This window comes from Ranitomeya variabilis, chromosome 4 (assembly GCF_051348905.1).
Source record: "Ranitomeya variabilis isolate aRanVar5 chromosome 4, aRanVar5.hap1, whole genome shotgun sequence".
In the NCBI taxonomy this organism is placed as follows: domain Eukaryota; kingdom Metazoa; phylum Chordata; class Amphibia; order Anura; family Dendrobatidae; genus Ranitomeya; species Ranitomeya variabilis.
Genome location: NC_135235.1, coordinates 405,952,470 through 405,977,146, shown reverse-complemented (window position 1 = coordinate 405,977,146; position 24,677 = coordinate 405,952,470). Strand labels below are relative to the sequence as shown.

The window sequence follows — 24,677 nt, the reverse complement described above, 5'->3', positions numbered from 1 at the left end:
CCAGAACACTGCCCCCATCCCTTATGGGAAATATGCAAATGCATGTAGAAAAGCTGCAGAGACACCATCACGTGTTTCTCAACGCAAGCAATGAATAGCCAGGTTTTTCACCGGGAAGGAACAACCACGGGAAGGGCAGCATCCAATAAAGGAAAACCACCTATGCCAAAACATGGTATCCATCCACAGACAGCTGTTTCGGGGTATTTGCCCCTCATCAGTGTGGAGTAGGAAACTGGCTATTAGGAGCAGTGCCTAGTGAAAAGGCTATGAATATGCTTGCGTTGAGAAACACGTGATGGTGTCTCCGCGGCTTTTCTACATGCATTTGCATATTTCCCATAAGGGATGGGGGCAGTGTTCTGGATCACTGCGTTGAGAAACACGTGATGGTGTCTCCGCAGGTGTTGGAAGTTTTGATCTCCCCGAAATCATTCATCCTTATGTTCATAGCCTTTTCACTAGGCACTGCTCCTAATAGCCAGTTTCCTACTCCACACTGATGAGGGGCAAATACCCCGAAACAGCTGTCTGTGGATGGATACCATGTTTTGGCATAGGTGGTTTTCCTTTATTGGATGCTGCCCTTCCCGTGGTTGTTCCTTCCCAGTGAAAGACCTGGCTATTCATTGCTTGCGTTGAGAAACACGTGATGGTGTCTCCGCGGCTTTTCTATCAGGTCTATATCAGACCTGGCACTGCCCTGCTCTGCACAGTCAGCTCCGGAATCACCAGTGTAGGGAGAGTTGCTGCAGTGATAGGGACAGAATAGGTGGTGTATCAGTTACTGTGGGTATACCATAATTGAATACACAAATCCAGCAAAACCAAAAGTCCTTCTAAGGACTAATTACGGGGTATATAGATAGTAGTGCTAGATGGGCAGGGAGTGTATGTGGGTATATAGATATCAGTAGCAGGCGGCAGGCATTGTATGTGGCATACTTTATTGCATACATCAAGAGGGTCCATTTCATTACTGTCTGCTGCTGCCTATTACATATATTGACCTTATATACATAGCCCCAGGTATCATTGGCCAGGAATAATTTTTTGGGGGATGTTAATCCTGTTTATTTAATTACAAAGCAATACAGAGCCCATGTTTTTTCTCTCCATTTGCTTGTTGGGACTGCAGAATAGAGTCAGATCCTTTTCATAGTACAGCATGAAAATCCAGCTATTTTAAACGAGTTTGCCCGTCCCAGCGGTCACATCTGAGTGGACATAAAATTCTGCCATTTTTGTGGTACTGTAAATTTTTTGGGAGTGTCTTATACAATTTCTTGACACCATTCTGCTGCCCCAAAAAATATTTAGCTACCAAAAAAATATTTAGCTACAGGGCAGATATTTTACACTACCAAACAGATCGCATATCATTGCAGTCAAAATTGTGCCATTTCAGGCCTCCATAGAATTGTTTCTGTTGTGTCTTAGCCTATGTATTGACAATTTTGCTGGCCAAAAAAAAAAAATTAAAAATACAGGACAGATATTTGAAAGTGGGCTACCTCTGTCAGACGCCTCATCTCTCTGTGGGCTACAAATTGTGGCATTTGAGGCCTATATTTAACTGTTTTTGCTGTTTGCTACCCTAGTTAGTAACACTATTTTGCTGTAAAAAAAATACAGACCACATATTTTACAGCGTGGTATCTCCGTCACACGCCTCATCTGTCTGTGGGCTAAAAATTGTGGCACTTCAGGCCTATATTGAACTGTTTTTGCTGTGTGCTACCCTAGTTCTTGACACTATTTCCCTGTAAGAAAATAAAAATGCAGGCCACATATTTTACAGTCTGGTATCTCTATGACACGCCTCGTCGATCTGTGGACTAAAAATTGTGGCATTTTCAGGCTTCTATTTAACTGTTTTTACTGTGTGTTACCCTTGTTCTTGACACCACTTTCCTGTAAAAAAATAAAAATGCAGGCCACATATTTTACAGTCTGGTATTTCCGTCACATGCCTCATCTATCTGTGGGCTAAAAATTGTGGCATTTCAGGCCTACATTGAACTGTTTTCTGGTGTCTTAGCCTAGTTATTGACACAAGTTTGCTGAAAAAAAAATTGTTAGCTACAGGCCAGATATTTTAAACTGTGGTTTTCCCGCACACGGATCACATATAAGTTTGCTCCAAATTCAGCCATTTGTAGTGAACATGGAAAATATTTTAGTGCTTTTAAAATGGGCAAGGCGCGTGGCAAGGGACGGGGAAGTGTACGTGATGGTGCATGCAGAGGCCGAGGCCATGGGCAAGCTGAAATTGGGCCACAACAAATACCCACATCTTCTTGCCTGACCTTCCGGTCCGAATTACTAGGGGACCGCAGAACACCACAATTGAACCCAGAGCAGTGTTAAAAGGTTGTTGGTTGGATAGTGGATAATGCCTCCAGTCACTTTGCCAAAACTACCCTGTCTTCTACATGGTCAAGTCTGAGTAGCCGTGAATCTGGACCTCATATTCCTCACCCTGATCATCCTTCCTCCCACCATGCCAAGTGCCTGGAGACAACTGATCCTACACTTGGACACTCCGATGAGCTGTTCACTTTTCCATTTATAGATTCGAGCCTCTCTCTCGGTCCACTTGAAGCGGGCAAAATGAGATCGCATGTATCGTTGCCCAAATATTTGAGCAGCCACGGTCACATGAAGGCAACGATGGGAACGTGTCACAAGAGGTGGACGATGATGTGACACAATTGCCAGAAAGTCAGGAGGAGAACCAGGATGTGGAAGTGGAAGACGAGGTGGTAGATGATATAGTAACTGACCCAACCTGGCAGGAGGACATGCAGAGCGAGGACAGCAGCACACAGGGGAAGGGAGGCGAAGCATCTCAACAGGCATGAACAAGCAGTGTGGTGGCCGAAGACAGAAGGCAGGCAACCGTTCCTCGTAACACCAACATGACAGAAGTTGTCAGTACAACTGTTAGGTTTTCCCGAGTCTGGTTGTTTTTTTAACACTCTGACTATAATTCCGAATAGGCCATTTGCACCACCTGCCATGCCCGCATCAGCAGGGGTAGCAAAACTACCAGCCTGACCACCACCAGCATGATCAGGCACATGGCAGCAAGGCACCCGACTTTGTGGGCCGAACACCAGGATCCAGGAACACTGTTTGCGAGTGACACCACTGCTTCTTCCACTGTTGTGCATGGAAGCCATTCCCCTGTCCACGGTGCCTGCAAAGATCCCTCCTGCCGTGCACCTGTCATTGCACACACTCAACTAGCACCAACATCAAGAACATCCGCGTCCTTGTCCCAGCGCAGCATTCAGTTGAACATACCCCAGTCCTTGGAACGCAAGTGTAAATACGCAGCCAACGCCCCACGGGCAACAGTACTAAATTCACACATTTCTTGTCTGCTTGCACTTGAAATGTTGCCTTTTAGGCTCGTGGAGACAGAAGCTATTCCCAACCTCATGGCAGCGGCCGTCCCAAGGTAATCAGTCCCCATCGACCACTATTGCTCCCGGTGTGCCATCCCCGCATTACACAAGCACTTGTCCCGGAACATTAGCTATGCCCTCAACAATGCTGTTTCTGGGAAAGTCCACCTAACAACAAACATGTGGACAAGTGCTTGTGGGGAGGGACGGTACATCTCGCTGATGGCACACTGGGTTATCATAGTAAACCCAGTCGGACCTTGGAATGGAAAACGACGCCGAGGATTGCGGGACCTAATTCAATCAGGGTAGCCCCCACAGTCTACAGCTCCTGCATCTCCTGCTCTTCATCCTCCATCTCCAAAATGACCACATCAGTCACAAGCTGGAAGCACTGCAGCACTGCCTCAGCAAATCGGCAACAGGCTGTGCTGAAGCCAATATGCTTAGGTGACAAACCGCACAATGCTGAAGAGTTGTGGACAGCTCTGAAAGAGCAGGCAGATCTGTGGCTGACACCTCTGAGCCTACAGCCAGGCATGGTCGTGTGTGACAATGGCCGAAATCTGGTGGTGGCTCTGAGGTGAGGTGAGTTCACACACGTGCCATGCCTGGCCCATGTGCTTAACCTTGTTGTTCAGCAGTTTCTCAAAAGCTGCCCGAATGCCATAATTAGAGTCACCATCCCGCTTCTCTGTATTCTGAAAAGCTCTCTGCTCACAATGAAAGAGGATGAAATGCAGGCAGAGCACAATGAGATGGAGCAAGGAACCATACAGGGTGATTACACACAGGTCAGCCTCATGTCATCCCAATTTGGATTGGTTGACAATGAGGAAGAGGAGGAAGAACAAGAGCTACTTTCATGCGCTATAGACGGTACTACAAGCACAACTGTCATACCGTCTGTTCAGCGTGGATGGCCTGAGGACAGGGAGGAGGGGACCATGGTCAGTATTCTTCTTGGTGAAGACACGGAAGTCTTGCCTGTTAGCAGTCTGGCGCATATGGCTGACTTCATGTTGTGCTGCCTTTCCCATGACCCTCGTATTCTGAAAATTTTGGGTGACAGTCATTACTGGTTGGTGACACTTCTAGACCCACACTACAAGGAGAACTTTCAATGGCTTCTTCCAGAAGGCCATTGTTGCGGAATTATTAAAAAAATTCCCATCTGAAAAAGCAGGCGGCAGAGGTCACAGTTCGTTGGACAACCAAGGAGAACATACAAGAGAGACACAACTCCTATCCAGCAGAGGCAGGGGAACACTGTCAAAGTTCTGAGAGCTTTTTCTTGGACCCTCCCATCGTACTAGCCTTGAGGCACAGGTACTCTCGCAAGGAGTGCAAAGTTTTGGAAGATGCCGAGGGAGTACCTTGCTGGCCGTGCCAATGTCCTCCGTGATTCCTCTATGTCTTCTAATTATTGGGTATCCAAGCTGGACACGTGGCATGAACTGGCTCTCTATGCCTTGGAGGTCCTGGCCTGCCCAGCCACTAGCGTTTTCTCAGAGCGGGTTTTTTGTACCGCTGTAGGAATTATAACTGATAAGCTGACAGGCTGACAATTATAGGGCCAGACTTCTCTACACCACCGAATGATAACAGCGAAACATAACCTCAAGTCCACTGTCATTTTTTGGGAGGTCTCTTCCCATGCACCTCTTCAAACCCACACATGGGTATACGCCTCCTGATTTTGCCTATTTGCTGTTATCCTCCTCCTTCTCCTCATCCTCACCAGCCACCACCACTAGATCACCATGGTGACTGTGGTCCGTGATGCAACAGTCACATTATTGTGTTAAAGGGTGTTTGTGATGCCCGTAAAAAAATATTTACACATTATGTTGAAGTGTACAAACCAGGGGGAAATGTTTGTCAGCCTATACACTTAGTGTATGGGCATTACAAGTATAGGAGACCCGCTCCTTTAAATTGAGAAAATAATTTTTAGGAGGCCATTCTCCACATCTCTTCAGACACCACCACTAGATCACCAGGGTGAACGTGTTCCGTGATGCATCTACCAAGTTACAGTGTTAAAGGGTGTTTATGATGCCTGCAAAAAAATTGTTTACACGCTATGTTGATGTGTACTCCCCAGGGGCAAATGTTTGTCAGCCCATACACTTAGTGTATGGGCATTACAAGTATAGGAGACCCGATCCTTTAAATTGGGAAAATAATTTTTAGGAGGCCATTCTCCACATCTCTTCAGACACCACCACTAGATCACCAGGCTGAATGTGTTCCGTGATGCAACGGCCAAGTTATTTTTTTCAAGGGTGTTTGATGCCTGTGCAAAAAATGTTTACACAGTCTGTTGATGTGTACCCCCAGGGGGAAATGTTACAAGTATAGGAGATCTGCGCCTTTAAACTGGGAAAACATTTTTGGGAGGCCATCCTCCACGTCTCTTCCGACACCACCACTAGATCACCACGGTGAACGTGTTCCGTGATGCAACAGCCAAGTTATTTTATTCAAGGGTGCTTATGATGCCCGTAAATAAAAGTGTTTACACAGTATGTTGATGTGTTCTCCCCTGGGGGAAATGTTTGTCAGCCCATACACTTACTGCATGGGCATTACAAGTATAGGAGACCCGCTCCTTTAAACTGGGAAAACATTTTTCGGAGGCCATCGTCCACATTTATTCCAAGGGGATTGGGGTCCATGCAAATTTGGGGCAGACCTTGCATTCACTTCATGGACAAACTTGGAGTACCAAATGACTAATAATGGGAACTTTGTTTTCATGTGGCCATCAAGTACCTCGGGTCAAAGGCTTATTGGGGTGCGTGTCACTTCGAGGCAGGGCAGGCCTTGCATTCAATGCATAAGCAAACAGTATAGGAGTACCAAATGAATAATGGGAACATGGTTTTCCTGTGGCCATCCAGTGCATGGGTTCAAAGGCTTATTGGGGGGGTGTATCTTTGGGGCACGGAAGGCCTTGCATTCAATGCATAAGCAAACAGTATGGGAGTACCAAATGAATAATGTGAACTTGGTTTTCCTGTGGCCATCCAGTACGTGGGTTAAAAGGCTTATTATTGGAGTGCGTGTAACTTTGGGGCAGGGCAGGCCTTGCATTCAATGCATAAGCAAAGAGTATGGGAGTACCAAATGAATAATGGGAACTTTAATTTCCTGTGGCCATTCAATACGTGGGTTCAAATTCTTATTGGAGTGCGTATAACTTTAGGGCAGGGCAGGCCTTGCATTCAATGCATAAGCAAACAGTATGGGAGTACCAAATGAATACTTTGAACTTTGGTTGTATGTGGTCATACATGATGTCTGTTTTGGGCAGCCCTGCCACTCACTGCATGCACAATAACAGTATAAGGGACCCACTGTTTAATTATGGAAACTACAGAGCATAGTCAGCTGATGGCTCTCTAAGAATAGTGAGGGTTGATTGCTGGCCCTATAAAAATAGACTTTTTGACTTTCAGAGTCCCTCTTTTATAAATGAAACATGATGTGTCTGATGATGTGTCACACACCACATGGCCAAATAAGGTTATAAAATGTTAAAATGACATTTCCCAGTGAATGCATTTGTCCTGGTTGAAAGCAGTGCTAAAGTTGAAAAATGCATGAAAAATGGTACGTGTGAACATAGCCCAAGTGGTGGAGGAACATTTTTGTTTTCGGTTATTTATTGTGCCTTACATACATCATTACCCTGGAAAGGCTGTTCCTTATCATATTTGCCATGAAAATCCATTTTGGTTTCGATTTATTGTGCGCCTGTGAAAGTGGCGTAAGACTACATTGTTCACAGCTGTGACCTGGGAGTTAGAAATGCTTCCAGGGGTCTTCCCCATGATGTTCCCATGTAATTTGAGCACTGTTCCCATCAATTTCAGATATTTTTAGACCCTAAAAGGACCTCCGGATAGGGGTCGCTGCAAAAATGCTTGGTTTTCCCTTAGACTTACATTGGGCTCGTTGCTCGGGTCTAGCACCCGAGCATTCCAATTTGCTCTACCCGAGCAACAAGCATCGGAGCATTTTAGTGCTCGCCCATCACTAGTGAACAGTCTATACAATCCATTGGGTTCATTGTACCATTGACTATACTCTCTTTGTGCCTTGGAAAAGATCCACATACCACGTTGTTACACTCCAGCATCCCTTGCTACTAGTCAAAGGAAGGAGATCCACATATTCTCTGATGCCTCTACTGAAGCTATTGCAGCTGTTGCCTATTTGAAGATTAGAGACTCTAACAATGAAACTCATGTTGGATTTCTTTTTGGAAAGGCTAAATTGGCTCTTAAAACCATGCACACAATACCCAGACTTGAACTCTTTGGGGCTGTGCTAGCCATAGACATTGCAGATTTCATACAGAACGAACTAGTTATTCACGTGGATGACACAAGATTCTACAAAGACAGCAACGTTGTTCTGGGCTACATATACACCCAAACTAAACGCTTCTACATCTATGTCAGCAACCGCATTGAAAGGATCAGGAAATCTTCCAAACCTGAGCAATGGCAGTATGTTCCATCCCATCTTAACCCTGCTGACCTTGGCTGTGGCACTTTCGCAAACTCTTCTTGGTTAACAGGACTGGAGTTCCCTCACGGCCAGTGTGGAGAGACTGCCGCTGAAGACAGCTTCAGCCTTCAGGATCCTGACATTGACCCAGAGATTCGTTCTGATGTCAACACCCTCATCACCAAATCAAAAGAGAAGGTTGGTTTGGACTGTCAGCGATTTGATCGCTTCACCAGGTGGACAAGGCTCGTTTGTGCTATTGCAAGGTTAGTCCACATCACACAATGCTATCGCAATAAGAACAGTAACGCTGATTGTCGCGGTTGGCACATCTCTCATAAGCCTCTCTGCAGAAGACATTACTCTGTTCGTGATATGTAATGTGCAACAGCATGTTTTTCACAAGGAACTGGAATGTATACTTAAAAATCAAGATGTTCTTAAAAACAGCCCCATTGTTAACTTAAATCCAATAATTGACAAGAATGGTTTACTAAGAATTGGTGGTTGCTTAAACAAAGCCAAGTTGGAGGAGGCAGAAAAGAATCCTCTAATTATATCTGGCCGTCACTATATCACCACTCTACTAAAATGACATTACCATGAAAAGACCAAACATCAAGGATCTATCCAACCAGAAGGAACTTTCGGACTATTTAAGATGGTCTTCTCATTGCATTGGAACTTGAACCATTGGATTACTTCAAGAAGTGGTTATAGACATTCGTCCACTTCATTTATGTTATTGTTGCATTGTGTGCACTGTTTTGTCTTTCAGGATGAGGTATCCCTCAGTGTCCTTAAGGATATATCTCCCCTTTAAGACCGTTAAATAGTGAAATCCAAGGATTTCAGGCGGGGAGTGTGTTGTTAGCTATATAGTTTAATTCCATATATTGTATTTGGAGTATTTTGCTGCCATCTATTGGTCATTGTTGTGTTGTTCATGTAATATTACTCTGCTTTACCCATAATACCTTTTTTTCCACAACTCCTCCTATCTGTATCTCACTTCCTTCTTCTTTGTCAGTGCCATCTTGGATAACACATGCTACAGGACTGGAGAAAGGATTCTCTTGTTACCGCTAACAAACCTGCAGTACTAACTTCTACCTCATCTTCATCCCTTCATCATCCTGATATCTCACCTTATCTCATCAAGATACTGTAAATAAAACCTATTGAATTCATCACTGCATCATCCTTCCGGACTAATCACGTGCAGCTCTTCAGGAATGTTAGCACAAGTTAGTGGGTTAATGCTATCTGCTATTGCTTATACAGAGAACCGTGTTCACATCCCTCAGACACATCTCACCCACGTACATCGATGGCAAAATATCCATATTGTATACCCTTATCTTGATTTGTATCAATGTTATCTTGATATTGTATTTTTATTTTAATGAAGTAATCTTTTTAGCACATTTCTTAATTTAAATAAATTACATTTCTTAATCTCTATAAAGGCATCAGAGTGACTGAGTGCTGAGGTATGCATTGTCCCCCCATCCCTGTCTTTGTATGCATGGCTCCCTATCCCTGTCCTTGCATGCATGGTTCCCCATCTCTGTCCATATATGTATAGCTCCCTTTCCCTGTCCTTGTATGCATGGCTCCTTATCCCCATCCTGGTATACATGGCTCCTTATCCCCATCCCTGTATGCATGGCTCCTTATCCCCATCCTTGTATGCATGGCTCCTTATCCCCTATCCTTGTATGCATGGCTTCCCATTCCTCTCCTTGTATGCATGGTTCCTATTAAAGAAAAAAAAATCTTATTTATCTTCCCTGCGCGCCCTTGTTGCATCTCATTCTGGTGCCAGCAGAGCGATCACATGTCCTTGCTTATTAAGGTAATGAATATTGACTCATGTGGGAGTGGAGAGAGGTGAACGGGCACCCGTGAGAGCCCGGCAGCTGATGGAAGCTGGCAGCTGCGGCTGTAATTGTGCGCGCTATAAGAGAAATGAATATCCACTGCCATCGCAGTGAATATTCATTTCTCTTTAACAGCGTGCACAGGCCTTAGCCACAGCTGCCAAGTCCTGACTCTGTGACCCGCTGCTCCGCCGCTCCCCCTCCCCCGCCATCTTTCTGGGACAATGACTCGTGTACAGGCCAAGGGGGGCATTTTCAGCACAAAAAAAGTGCTGAAAACTCCACTTATACACGAGTATATACGGTATTATCTGTCATGGGTTTACCGCAACAGAGAGGAGCCAGAAGACTGAAGGGTCTGATTTTTTTTTGTACTCATGCACTGGTTAGAAGCACTTCACCTTCAAATTAAACTCTGTAAATTTATGTTGACAGTGCAGGGGTTAATCTACTCAGTTGAGAGCTCCTGGAGAGTTTAGGCTCTCAGCTGTGCACTGTTAGCCACTTCCATCTCCTATATAAAATGGGTCCCGGCTAGCACTCATTGTCAGAGTAGCTTATGCTGCATGGCTGAAGGTTGTTGTTGGTGGTTATTAGAGAAGGTGGCTGGTGGATTTATCTGTGACAGTTGTTAGGTTTTGAGTGTGTGATAATTCTCTTTTTTCTCCTACTTTGGTTTAACCCCATCGTCCACTCCCCCAGTGCATCCCTCTTTTATTTGTGTGTGTATATTTGTATGTGTGGTGTTTTTCATTACCTCTTTTCATATTACCTTGTTAGTCTGGTTGACGTATTACTGTACACTACTACTCCCTTCCTACTTGGGTGAGGGAAGGGTATAGACTGAGGGCAGATTAAGGAGCTAAGGCAAGATACATGTCCCCAGCATCTTCACAATCAGAAGTAATCCTGGGAACAGGGCGAGCTAAGATGCCCCTAACATTATGGACAGGAACGGAGCCCCTGGTCCCGGGACACTCAACAACAGAGTCATGACAGTATATTTTTCTTTATAAATATATCACATAATACGGGTAGACTGCAATGTTTCGAACTTAAAAGAGAGATAGATCTTGGCATGATGAAAACTATCTATCATGTAAGGTCCTTGTATTATGTAATGTATTAATATAGATTATTTTTGCTATCGTGGATGCTGTTGTTGCTCTCTTCATCTTTAGATCTTATGGTGGATCGGGATCATCCTCTTTTTGGCATACATGTAACCACTACATACATATCAATTTATTTTTGGTGAGGTGCTGCCCTACAGTTGCTATTTTTCCACACCATGTAATTGTGGCTGCAGAATGGAGTAAAAACTTTTAATGAGTTTACGTTTGTTAAATTCAAGTGGGTGTTGTTAGATATTTTTCACTGAGGGCAGGTTCTTCTGCCTCCTTTATGACATTGACTAATCATAAGCAGGCAGCAACATAGAAGAGAAAAAGGACCTGTAAAGATATCATCGGGGTCACAAGACCTGTGTCCACAGGTCCTGCCAGCCTTAGTGTCAAGCTTAAATAAGCACTGAAGAAATATTACACAGCACTAAGTGTGTAGTTATTCTCTTATGGGATTTCTGCTTTGTATAAAGTCAAACACTATTCTACGAATGAGAAAAAAGCATTAAAGACCAATTTTAACAGCACAGGGGTACATGGAATGGTCAATGCAGAAGGCTCTAAAACATTCTGTTTACAACAGTAGAAACATGAGGAAAGCAGGAAAACACATCACCAATTACGTACTTCAAGATCACAAAATTTGGTCTAGGAATATGGTTGGATACCATTCTTTATTTATGGCAGTGTTGGTAGGTAAAATTGTGAGTGAGACCTCTCCATTAAATGAAAAGCAACGCCACACATAAATGGTCTCAGGATGCTTTAATATCGGCATGACACAGGACTCAGGGTAGCGTGCACTTTTTCTACTCCAAACCATCATTCTTTCCAGATGTCCCAAATAATCAGAAGTGGGTTTCATCAAAGAAACTTAATTTAATCCCAGTCCTCTGCAATTCTATCACTGTACAGTTATTTTCTATGATGAAGCCCCTTAAAACTGTTTGGGATATCCAGAAAAATCATTGTCCAGAGAAGAAAAAGTAAGCACTACTATGAGTACTGTGTCATGCCAACACTAAAGCATCCTGAATTCAATAATGTGTGGTGTTGCTTTTCATCCAATACCATAGGCTCATGCACAATTTTTCTTAAGAACATCATCTAAGAGCAACTTATCTAGACAATCCAGGAGCAACTGAGCAGCATTTTTTTAAGCATGAAAGTCAAAAGGCAAAAGTGATAACTAAGTGGCTCAGTGAACAAAACATTGAAATTTTGGGTCGATGACAAGGAAACTCCCCAGATTAACAATCCCACTGAGAACCTATGGCCAATTCTCAAAAAGAGGGAAGACAAACAGAAACTCAGAAATTGTGATAAACTACTAATTAGACATGAATTGGTTGCTATCTGTCAAGATTTGGACTGGAAGCTGATACCCAGTTGTATCCCAGTCATATTGTTTTTATTAGGCTCATGTTGATTATATTGCTCCATATTAGAATCTTGATTTCCCAAATCTATAAACCCACAGGTTTACTTGCAAATATGTAAACCCTTCAGAATTTACTATACTGCTTCATAAATTTGCATAAAAAGCTACCTTTAGGCCAAGTTCAGACAGGCGTATCAAAAATTATCCCATTTTCATCCAGAAGATTCAGACGCTTTTCATCTGTGTTGTCATCATTGTGCCATCTGTGAGTCTGCATTTTGCAACCGTGTGTCTATTGTACATCCGTGTATGATACATTTTTTTACCTCAACATGATCAGTATAGGACCTATTTTTTTGCGCACTCATAAACTTAAATAGGCGAGTCTCTGCTAACTACTTTTTTTCACGCACTCAGTCCTTATTACATTTCATAAGTGTGCTGACTAGTGTTGAGCATTCCGATACCGCAAGTATCGGGTATCGGCCGATACTTGCGGTATCGGAATTGCGATACCGGGATTCCGATACTTGCCGCGTATCGGATACCGGAATCGGAAGTTCCCAGATTCAAAATTCCGAAATTCAGCCAATGAGAATGATTCCAAGTGTGGGCACATCCTGTTTAGCATGGAGGGCATGAAACTACTGGCAAGGCTGTGATTGGCTGCTGAAATGATGTCATGCTGCAGTTTAAAATTCGCTGGCGCCATTTTGCGATCACTCTGCTGTGAATTCAGTTAGTGACAGGACGCTGTTTGCTGACTGAGGGACAGTTTAGAGATAGCGATTTGCTTCTTTGTGCTTTCCAAAGGCTAATTTAGCAACCGCTGTGTTCACCTACTATTCACCTTGCTTTTGCCTTGTAGCGCTGTTTTCACAGCGATCTGCAAGGTCTGTGTGTGTGTGTGTGTGTGTGAGTGCAGCCCACTCTCTAGTCTGAGTGCAGCCACATAGGCCATCCATAGCTGGTTGTATTCAGTTCAGGGAGGGTGGTTCATTGCCTCATACTGTTCTTTTTTTTTTTTTTTTTTTTTTTCAAGTAGTGTAGTCTGCTGCTAATTTATTCAAAAAAATCCTATTAGTGTCTTTCCACCCGTCTCCAGCTAATTTGTGGAAAAACACTACATAGGATAAAGTAGAGGAGGGTTTTTGGGCCTTGCAGCGCCGTTTACGGCTGTCTGCACGGTCTCCGTGTGACTGCAGCTCGCCCTGTAGTCTGTGAGCAGCCGTAGCCTGGTTGTCTCCAGCTCAGGGTTGTTCACTGCGTCATACCGCCAAATCAATTTTAATTTTTTTTCAAGTAGTGTAGTCTGCTGCTAATTAATTTTAAAAAATCCTATTAGTGTCTTTCCACCCGTCTCCAGCTAATTTGTGGAAAAACACTACATAGGATAAAGTAGAGGAGGGTTTTTGGGCCTTGCAGCGCCGTTTACGGCTGTCTGCACGGTCTCCGTGTGACTGCAGCTCGCCCTGTAGTCTGTGAGCAGCCGTAGCCTGGTTGTCTCCAGCTCAGGGTTGTTCACTGCGTCATACCGCCAAATCAATTTTAATTTTTTTTCAAGTAGTGTAGTCTGCTGCTAATTAATTTAAAAAAATCCTATTAGTGTCTTTCCACCCGTCTCCAGCTAATTTGTGGAAAAACACTACATAGGATAAAGTAGAGGAGGGTTTTTGGGCCTTGCAGCGCCGTTTACGGCTGTCTGCACGGTCTCCGTGTGACTGCAGCTCGCCCTGTAGTCTGTGAGCAGCCGTAGCCTGGTTGTCTCCAGCTCAGGGTTGTTCACTGCGTCATACCGCCAAATCAATTTTAATTTTTTTTCAAGTAGTGTAGTCTGCTGCTAATTAATTTAAAAAAATCCTATTAGTGTCTTTCCACCCGTCTCCAGCTAATTTGTGGAAAAACACTACATAGGATAAAGTAGAGGAGGGTTTTTGGGCCTTGCAGCGCCGTTTACGGCTGTCTGCACGGTCTCCGTGTGACTGCAGCTCGCCCTGTAGTCTGTGAGCAGCTGTAGCCTGGTTGTCTCCAGCTCAGGGTTGTTCACTGCGTCATACCGCCAAATCAATTTTAATTTTTTTTCAAGTAGTGTAGTCTGCTGCTAATTAATTTAAAAAAATCCTATTAGTGTCTTTCCGCCCGTCTCCAGCTAATTTGTGGAAAAACACTACATAGGATAAAGTAGAGGAGGGTTTTTGTGCCTTGCAGCGCCGTTTACGGCTGTCTGCACGGTCTCCGTGTGACTGCAGCTCGCCCTGTAGTCTGTGAGCAGCCGTAGCCTGGTTGTCTCCAGCTCAGGGTTGTTCACTGCGTCATACCGCCAAATCAATTTTAATTTTTTTTCAAGTAGTGTAGTCTGCTGCTAATTAATTTAAAAAAATCCTATTAGTGTCTTTCCACCCGTCTCCAGCTAATTTGTGGAAAAACACTACATAGGATAAAGTAGAGGAGGGTTTTTGGGCCTTGCAGCGCCGTTTACGTCTGTCTGCACGGTCTCTGTGTGACTGCAGCTCTATCTGTTGTCAGTTCAGCCCCCAAAAAAGAAATAAATAATAAAGTTCACCAAACACACCAGTTACACCACTTTACATTTCTGTAGGCCACATTAGCTCATATTAAAGTCTAGTCCACACTTTAGAAAATTAGTGTTTCTTATACCTGTTAGGAGGAGTTGCTCAGGAATAAGCACACAAATCCGTTAGTACTTTTCTGCTTATCTTTATCAGTCAACCAAGATGAAGAAGGCAGTGAGTAAGGCACGTGGGCGTGGGCGTGGGCGCGGAGCAGGGAGGGGACGTGGGGATTCTGTGCCTGCTGCGGGCACTGGTGACTCATCAGCACCCACTTTCACCAGGCAACAGTCGTTCATGCGCAGCTTTGTGTCAGAGCGCCGTACACCGCTGCTGCGTCAAGACCAAATTGAAGCTGTTGTCGGATGGATGGCAGCTAATGCATCAACTTCCATTAGTGCCACATCCTCTCAGACACAGAGCACTGGAGAGCAGCCATCTGTCTCTTCACCACCTGCCAAATTGCCCAGGCAGACAGAGAGCCCAGGACAGGAGCCGTCTCTACTTCTGTTCTCTGAATCTCTTGGCTTGGAAACAGGGGGCCAGCCAAGCAGCATTGGAGAAATAGAAGAAGAGGCAGGGTGCAGTGATGCCCAACAGCTTTTTCTGTCTTCCTCTGAAGAGGCGGGTGGGCCAGTGGCTCCGGTCACCACATCGCAGGCCGCATCAGCTGATGATGACACTCAGGTGCCACTTACTGGTGCGTGCTCTGCTGCTGAGACTACCCAGGAGGAGCAGTTGGGGGCAGAGGGTAGTGTAGATGATGAGGTCCTTGACCCATCTTGGCGTGAGGGACAGGAAGGTGGTGGGAGCAGCTCTGAGGAAGAGATTCCCCGTACGGCCCAAAGAGGGAGAGGGAGGGGGAAGACTGCGGATCCTGCAGCCTCCGCTTTGGCACCCGTTAGGAGCATGTCTCTTCCAAAAGCCAAAAAGGGCGCTCCCAAGACTTGCAGTGCCTGGTCCTTTTTTGACACAGTTGCAGATGACATTTGCTATGTCAGATGCAACGTGTGTCATCAAAAAGTCAAAAGAGGTCGAAATGTCAGCAACCTCAATACCTCCAACATGTGGAAACATGTGCGCAACAGGCACCCGGCGGAGTTAGAAAAACACACTGAAGAGGTAGGCCAACCAACAGCGGCAGCTACCACCTCTTCAGCTCGTGTTGCCTCTTCCTCTAGCTCACACGCAGCTGGTTCGGCTTCCTCCCAGGATCGCCGTGGAAGAACCTCTGGCCCTGTTGTCCAGAGACCCGCTGTAATTCCACCCGCAGCACCACTTTCCCAGTCATCCACACACTCCCAGCCCAGTCTACAGCCATCGGTAGTACAGGCATGGGAGAAAAGGCGGCCTTTCTCGTCAAACCACCCACGAGCACAGGCTCTGACTGCAGGCATTGCCAAACTGCTGTCACTGGAAATGCTGTCATTCAGGCTGGTGGAGACTGACAGCTTCCGTGACTTGATGTCATTGGCAGTCCCACAGTACAATGTGCCCAGCCGCTTTTACTTCAGCAGGCAAGCTGTCCCTGCCCTGCACAAGCATGTGGAGGGACACATAAAACACGCGCTACTGAACGCCGTCAGTAGCAAGGTCCACCTCACCACCGATGCGTGGACCAGTCAACATGGACAGGGGCGATACCTTTCCCTCACTGCCCATTGGGTTAATGTCGTTGAGCCAGGTACAGACCGTGCGAGTGGCGCAGGACGTGTCCTGCCCACTCCAAGGATTGCAGGAATCCATTCTGTACGCATTGACTCCTCCTCTTACACCAGTTCCTCAGAATCATCGCTGCAGGAGCCGTCACAGTCCACCTCCACATGGACCCGTGATGAACGTGTACCTGTTACGACCGACATGAGCACAGCCGTGGCCAAACGTCAACAGGCCGTCTTGAAATTAATTTTTTTGGGGAATCGTAGCCACACAGCGCAGGAGCTCTGGAATGCCATCAAGCAGGAGAGCGATGTGTGGTTTGTGCCAGCGAATCTCCAGCCAGGCATGGTAGTGTGTGATAATGGCCGAAATCTGGTGGCAGCTCTGGGCCTCGGCAACCTCACTCACATCCCATGTCTGGCACATGTGCTCAATTTGGTCGTGCAGAGCTTTTTGAGGGACTATCCGGATCTTGATGCACTGCTGCACAAGGTCCGCCTAGAGTGTGCTCACTTGCGGCGTTCCAGCACGGCAAAAGCGCGCATTGCGGCTCTGCAGCGCCGACACCGCCTGCCGGAACATCGCATCATATGTGACCTACCTACCAGGTGGAATTCCACGTTACATATGTTGGAGCGGTTGTGTGAGCAGCAGCAAGCTGTAATGGAGTACCAGCTGCTTCAGGCGCAAAAAAGTCGCACTCAGCGCCGTACAGACTTCACAACCACAGAGTGGGCCACTATGAATGACGTCTGCCAGGTTTTGCGTCCCTTTGATTATTCCACGCGGATGGCGAGTGCAGATGATGCACTAGTCAGCATGACTGTCCCCCTTATCTGCCTGCTTGAAAAATCACTGCAAGCGCTAAGGGATGATGTTGTGGAAGAGGTGGAGGATGAGGATTCACCATTTCCATCATCTTCTGGACAGTCAGCGCCACGTGGTTCCTCACAAACGCGTAGGCAGGGGACAGTTTGTGAGGAGGATGAGGAGGAGTCAATGGAGGAGGAAGACGTCCGTCCAGAGGAGGGAGTTACCGAATTGTCCAGTACTCAGTGTGTACAGCGAGGGTGGGGTGATGACGAGCAGGCAGAGATCACGCCTCCAGCAGGGGACAGCGTTTCTTGGGCAGTTGGCAGTCTGCAGCACATGGTGGATTACATGCTGCAGTGCCTGAGAAACGACCGCCGCATCGCCCACATTCTCAACATGTCTGATTATTGGGTGTTCACCCTCCTCGATCCTCGCTACCGGGACAACGTAGAAAGCCTCATCACACCGTTGAACCGGGAGCGAAAAATGCGGGAGTACCAAGACACACTGGTCAATTCCATCATCTTCTCCATTCCAACTGAGAGAAGTGCTGCTAGTGCATTCCAAAGCAGCTCAGTGCGTCCAGGCAGTGGTGGAGGCTCTGCACAAAGAGGGAGCAGAAGCAGTGCCTCTGCCCAAGGCAAGACCAGTATGGCCCAACTGTGGCACAGTTTTCTGTGCCCCCCACAAAAGTCTACACCATCACAGACGGCTCCAGTCAGCAGGAGGCAACGGTTCCGTCAGATGGTGACAGACTACATGTCTTGCCCTCTTGCTGTACTCCCAGACGGCTCTTCCCCTTTCAAGTTTTGGGTCTCAAAGCTGGATACATGGCCAGAGCTAAGCCAGTATGCATTGGAGGTGCTGTCTTGCCCTGCGGCCAGTGTATTATCGGAACGTGTCTTTAGTGCTGCAGGTGGTGTACTAACTGACCGTCGCATGCGACTATCCTCCGATAACGTTGACCGGCTTACTTTCCTGAAAATGAACAAGGCCTGGATCTCGCAGGAATTTGCCACTCCTCCTCCTGATTAAATAATTAGGTCACTGTATACGTTATCCAGGTCTCCTGTTGTGTTCATCTTTCTACCACCTGAACTTAAATTCCTGGGCTCCAACACCGCCAGTTGAGGCTCAGAAGTGCCGTCTGCACAGTCAAAACATACGACCCAGTGTTATTGGGTTTCAGTAACGTCAGCTGATCCCCAGCTGTGTAGCCGGCAATGTGTCATGCGACCGCCACGCTGACACAACAACTGAAATGTAAGGGAATCTGTCCCCCCCCCCCAAGGCGTTTGTTACTGAAAGAGCCACCTTGTGCAGCAGTAATGCTGCACAAGGAAAAGGTAGCTATTTTTGTTTAGCTCCTTGCACACGCAGAACTTAACACTTATAAAATGTGTCCACTGATACCGTAAAACCGTCCCGGAGGTGGGACTTTCCTTCGTAATGTGACGCAGCCCAGCCGTCATTCCTACCCCCACGGCGCCGCGCACCGGCTCCTCAGCGTTGTTTTATTCCGTCCCGGAGCCTGCGCTGTTATGTTATCCCGTGGCCAGGCACACTTAGCGCTGCCCGTCTTCTGGCATCATTTGGTGTCAGGATGGCTGCGCCTGTGCGGCCGCGCTGGCAGAGAGCCCGCCTCGCAGTGTCTTCTGATTTAATCCCACTGGGGGCCTGAGATCCATGGACATGCGCAGTGCATATCTGAACCTCCACCTCTCACTCATTTCCCTATGGCTTCTTCAGACTGTTCGGTGTCAGCTGGTCCCTAACAGCATGCCACGGCCGTGACACCGCACAGTCTTAAGAAGCCGTAGGGAGGGGAGTGAGAGGCGAGGATATGCACTGCGCATGTCCATGGATCCCAGGCCCCCAGTGGGATTAAATCAGAAGACACTGCGAGGCGGGCTCTCTGCCAGCGCGGCCGCACAGGCGCAGCCATCCTGACACCAAATGATGCCAGAAGACGGGCAGCGCTAAGTGTGCCTGGCCACGGGATAACATAACAGCGCAGGCTCCGGGACGGAATAAAACAACGCTGAGGAGCCGGTGCGCGGCGCCGGGGGGGTAGGAATGACGGCTGGGCTGCGTCACATTACGAAGGAAAGTCCCACCTCCGGGACGGTTTTACGGTTGCAGGGGACACATTTTATAAGTGTTTAGTTCTGTGTTTGCAAGGAGCATGATGAAAAGAGCCACCTTTTCCTTTTGCATCTTTTGTGCTGCACAAGCTGGCTCTTTCAGCTACAAACGCCTTGGGGGGGGGTTAAAGGTTCCCTTTCGACTTTCTCAGGCTTCGGCCTACATTGTGTTCCTCTGCTTTTCCACCTGTCCCTGGGCTCCAACACCGCCAGTTGCCGTCCAGAAGTGCTGTACGCACAGTCAACAGTCCCTCCTCTGTTATTGGGGTTCAGTAACGTCAGCTGTTCCCCTGCTGTGTGTGTGGCAATCCCTCCTACCTCCTCCAACCTCCTCCTCCTCCACCTGTCCCTGGGCTCCAACACCGCCAGTTGCCGTCCAGAAGTGCTGTACGCACAGTCAACAGTCGCTCCTCTGTTATTGGGGTTCAGTAACGTCAGCTGTTCCCCTGCTGTGTGTGTGGCAATCCCTCCTACCTCCTCCAACCTCCTCCTCCTCCACCTGTCCCTGGGCTCCAACACCGCCAGTTGCCGTCCAGAAGTGCTGTACGCACAGTCAACAGTCCCTCCTCTGTTATTGGGGTTCAGTAACGTCAGCTGTTCCCCTGCTGTGTGTGTGGCAATCCCTCCTACCTCCTCCAACCTCCTCCTCCTCCACCTGCCCCTGGGCTCCAACACCGCCAGTTGCCGTCCAGAAGTGCTGTACGCACAGTCAACAGTCCCTCCTCTGTTATTGGGGTTCAGTAACATCAGCTGTTCCCCTGCTGTGTGTGTGGCAATCCCTCCTACCTCCTCCAACCTCCTCCTCCTCCACCTGCCCCTGGGCTCCAACACCGCCAGTTGCCGTCCAGAAGTGCTGTACGCACAGTCAACAGTCCCTCCTCTGTTATTGGGGTTCAGTAACGTCAGCTGTTCCCCTGCTGTGTGTGTGGCAATCCCTCCTACCTCCTCCAACCTCCTCCTCCTCCACCTGTCCCTGGGCTCCAACACCGCCAGTTGCCGTCCAGAAGTGCTGTACGCACAGTCAACAGTCCCTCCTCTGTTATTGGGGTTCAGTAACGTCAGCTGTTCCCCTGCTGTGTGTGTGGCAATCCCTCCTACCTCCTCCAACCTCCTCCTCCTCCACCTGCCCCTGGGCTCCAACACCGCCAGTTGCCGTCCAGAAGTGCTGTACGCACAGTCAACAGTCCCTCCTCTGTTATTGGGGTTCAGTAACGTCAGCTGTTCCCCTGCTGTGTGTGTGGCAATCCCTCCTACCTCCTCCAACCTCCTCCTCCTCCACCTGCCCCTGGGCTCCAACACCGCCAGTTGCCGTCCAGAAGTGCTGTACGCACAGTCAACAGTCCCTCCTCTGTTATTGGGGTTCAGTAACGTCAGCTGTTCCCCTGCTGTGTGTGTGGCAATCCCTCCTACCTCCTCCAACCTCCTCCTCCACCTGTCCCTGGGCTCCAACACCGCCAGTTGCCGTCCAGAAGTGCTGTACGCACAGTCAACAGTCCCTCCTCTGTTATTGGGGTTCAGTAACGTCAGCTGTTCCCCTGCTGTGTGTGTGGCAATCCCTCCTACCTCCTCCAACCTCCTCCTCCTCCACCTGTCCCTGGGCTCCAACACCGCCAGTTGCCGTCCAGAAGTGCTGTACGCACAGAGCCAAACACCTCGCCAATGTGTTAGTGGGGTTCAGCACCGCCAGCTGTTCCCCTGCTGTGTATACGGCAACGTGTACTGCGACCGCCACGCAGGCACAACAAGTTAAATTTAAGGGAACCTGTCCCCCCCCCCCCAGGCGTTTGTTACTGAAGGAGCCACCTTGTGCAGCAGTAATGATGCAAAGGGAAAAAGTGCCTCTTTTCGTGGTGCTCCTTGCAGATGCTGAACCTAACACTTATGAAATGTGTATCCTCACAGCGTTCAACCGTCCGGTAGGTGGAACTTTCCTTTGTCATGTGACGCAGCACAGCCGTCATTTTTACCCCCTTGTCGCCGTGCGCCACCTCCTCAGCGTTGTTTGAATCTGTCCCGGAGCCTGCGCTGTTAGGTTACCCCTTGGCCATGCACACATTTTGCGCTGCCCGTCTTCTGACATCATTTGCTGTCAGGCTGGCTGCGCCTGTGCGGGTGCGCTGTCCGAGATTCAGCCTCGCGGTGTCGTCTAATGTAATCCCACCACGGGCCTGGGATCCGTGTCCATGCGCAGTGCATATCCTCGCCTCTCACTCCCCTCCCTACGGCTTCTAAAGACTGTTCGGTGTCAGCTGATCCCTAATAGCATGCCACGGCCGTGACACCGCACAGTCTTAAGAAGCCGTAGGGAGGGGAGTGAGAGGCGAGGATATGCACTGCGCATGGACACGGATCCCAGGCCCGCGGTGGGATTACATTAGACGACACCGCGAGGCTGAATCTCGGACAGCGCACCCGCACAGGCGCAGCCAGCCTGACAGCAAATGATGTCAGAAGACGGGCAGCGCAAAATGTGTGCATGGCCAAGGGGTAACCTAACAGCGCAGGCTCCGGGACAGATTCAAACAACGCTGAGGAGGCGGCGCACGGCGCCAAGGGGGTAAAAATGACGGCTGTGCTGCGTCACATGACAAAGGAAAGTTCCACCTACCGGACGGTTGAACGCTGTGAGGGGACACATTTCATAAGTGTTAGGTTCAGCATCTGCAAGGACCATAATTAAAAGAGCTAAGTTTACCTTTTCCAGCATTAGTGCTGTACACGATGGCTCTTCCAGCTACAAACGCCTGGGGGGGGGGTTAAAGGTTTCCTTTCAACTTGCTCCAGTGCAGGCTTCGGCCTACACTCCGCTCCCCCTGCTCCTCCTGCTGACCCTGGGCTCTAACACCGCCAGTTGGGGCCCAGATGTGCTAGCTGCACAGAGAAAAACACCTCGCCAATGTGTCAGTGGGGTTCAGCACCGCCAGCTGTTCCCCTGCTGTGCAGCCGGCAACGTGTCCTGCAACAGCCACGCAGGCACAACAGACCCAAAGCTGCCGCCAGTGCAGGCTTCGGCCTACACTCTGCTCCCTCTCCTCCTCCTGCTGACCCCGGGCTCTAACACCGCCAGTTGGGGCCCGGTACTGCTAGCTGCACAGAGAAAAACACCAGCCAATGTGTCAGTGGGGTTCAGCAACGCCAGCTGTTCCCCTGCTGTGCAGCCGGCATCGTGTCCTGCGACCGCCACGCAGACACAAGAACTGAAATTGAAGGGAACCTGTCCCCCCTCCCCCAGGTGTTTCTATGTTTTACAGCCACCTTGTACAGCAGTAATGCTGCATGTGTGCAAGGTGGCTCAGAAACGTATTCTCCTTGCACTCGTGGAACTGAACACGTCTAAAATGTGTCCTCTGTGACCATTAAAACGTCCCTCAGGTGTGATTTTACTTTGTATTGACATACGCAACAAGCTCCTTGGTAACGCTGCCCGTCTTCTGGCATCATTGTTTGGCTGGGTGCGCCTCTGCGGCCGCCTTGACCCACACAACGCCCCTCGGTGTCTTATTTATTTTGACTGCGAGGGTGTGATTGACGGGCATGAACGGTGCATTTCTTCGCCTGTCCCTCATCTCCTTCCGCCTTCTTCGGACTGTGCGGCTTCATGGCCGTGGCATGCGATAAGGGATCAGCTGACGCCACATAGTCTGAAGCAGGTGTAAGAACCCAAGCGAGAGGCGAACATATGTACTGCGCCAGGCCATGAATCCCAGCCCCGCAGTGTTTTAACTATGTCAATACACTGCGGGGCTGTGATTCATGGGCATCGCGAACCGCACCAGCCGACATCAAATGATGTCAGAGGACGGGCAGCAGTAACAGCGCAAGGCCAAGGGATTAAACGACAGCGCAGACTCCTGTGCAACAAATAACGATGCTCAGGAGGCCGCGCAAAGCACCAAGGTGGCATTTTTGCCAGCTGTACTGCGTCTCTTTACGAAGGGAACTCACGCCTCAAAATCAGTTTGACTGTGTAAGGGCCTAAATGTTATACGTGTTCCTTTCAGCATGTGCAAGGAGCGAAATTAAAAGAGCAACCTTTGACTTGTGCAGCACTACTGCTGCATGAGCTGTGGCTCTTCTACTTTGTAACCCCTGAGGGGGGGTTAAAGGTTACCTTTGAAATTGGTTCGATTAGGCTTCGGCCTACACTCTGCTCCCCCTGCAGAGCCCGGGCTCCAACACCGCCAGTTGGGGCCCGGTACTGCTAGCTGCACAGAGAAAAACCAGCCAATGTGTCAGTGGGGTTCAGCACTGCCAGCTGTTCCCCTGCTGTGCAGCCGGCAACGTGTCCTGCAACAGCCACGCAGGCACAACAGACCCAAAGCTGCCGCCAGTGCAGGCTTCGGCCTACACTCTGCTCCCTCTCCTCCTCCTGCTGACCCCGGGCTCCAACACCGCCAGTTCGGGCCCGGTACTGCTAGCTGCACAGAGAAAAACACCAGCCAATGTGTCAGTGGGGTTCAGCACCGCCAGCTGTTCCCCTGCTGTGCACCCGGCATCGTGTCCTGCAAAAGCCACGCAGACACCAGAACTGAAATTGAAGGGAACCTGTCCCCCCTCCCCCAGGCGTTTGTACGTTTTTAAGGCCACCTTGTACAGCGGTAATGCTGCATGTGTGCAAGGTGGCTCATAAACGTATTCTCCTCGCACATGTGGAACGGAAAACACGTCTAAAATGTGTCCTCTGTGTGACCATTTAACCGTCCCGGTGGTGTGACTTTCCTTTGTAATGACACGCTGCAACCCCCTTGGTAGCGCTGCCCGTCTTCTGGCATCATTGTTTGGCTGCCTGCGCCTCTGCGGCCGCCCTGACCCACACAACGCCCCTCGGTGTCTTATTTCTTGGGACTGCGAGGGTGTGTTTGATGGGCATGAGCAGTGCATCAGTTCGCCTGTCCCTCATCTCCTTCCGCCTTCTTCAGACTGTGCGGCTTCATGGCCGTGGCATGCGATAAGGGATCAGCTGACGCCGCACAGTCTGAAGCGGGTGTAAGGACCCGAGTGTGAGAGGCGAACATATGTGCTGCGCCAGGCCATGAATCCCAGCCCAGCAGTGTTTTAACAATGTTAAGACACTGCGGGGCTGGGATTCATGGTCATCGCGAACCGCACCAGCCAACATTAAATGAGGTCAGAAGATGGGCAGCGCTAACAGCGCTAGGCCAGGGGATA

At 48.6% G+C, this 24,677-nt stretch overlaps 1 protein-coding gene across 1 annotated transcript in view; it reads left to right on the top strand.

Annotated features, from left to right (window-relative positions):
* The window catches only part of LOC143764960 (glycine N-acyltransferase-like), a 210,773-nt gene that overhangs the window by 9,643 nt on the left and 176,453 nt on the right, over nt 1–24,677 (top strand). The gene's annotated exons all lie outside the window — the stretch shown is intronic.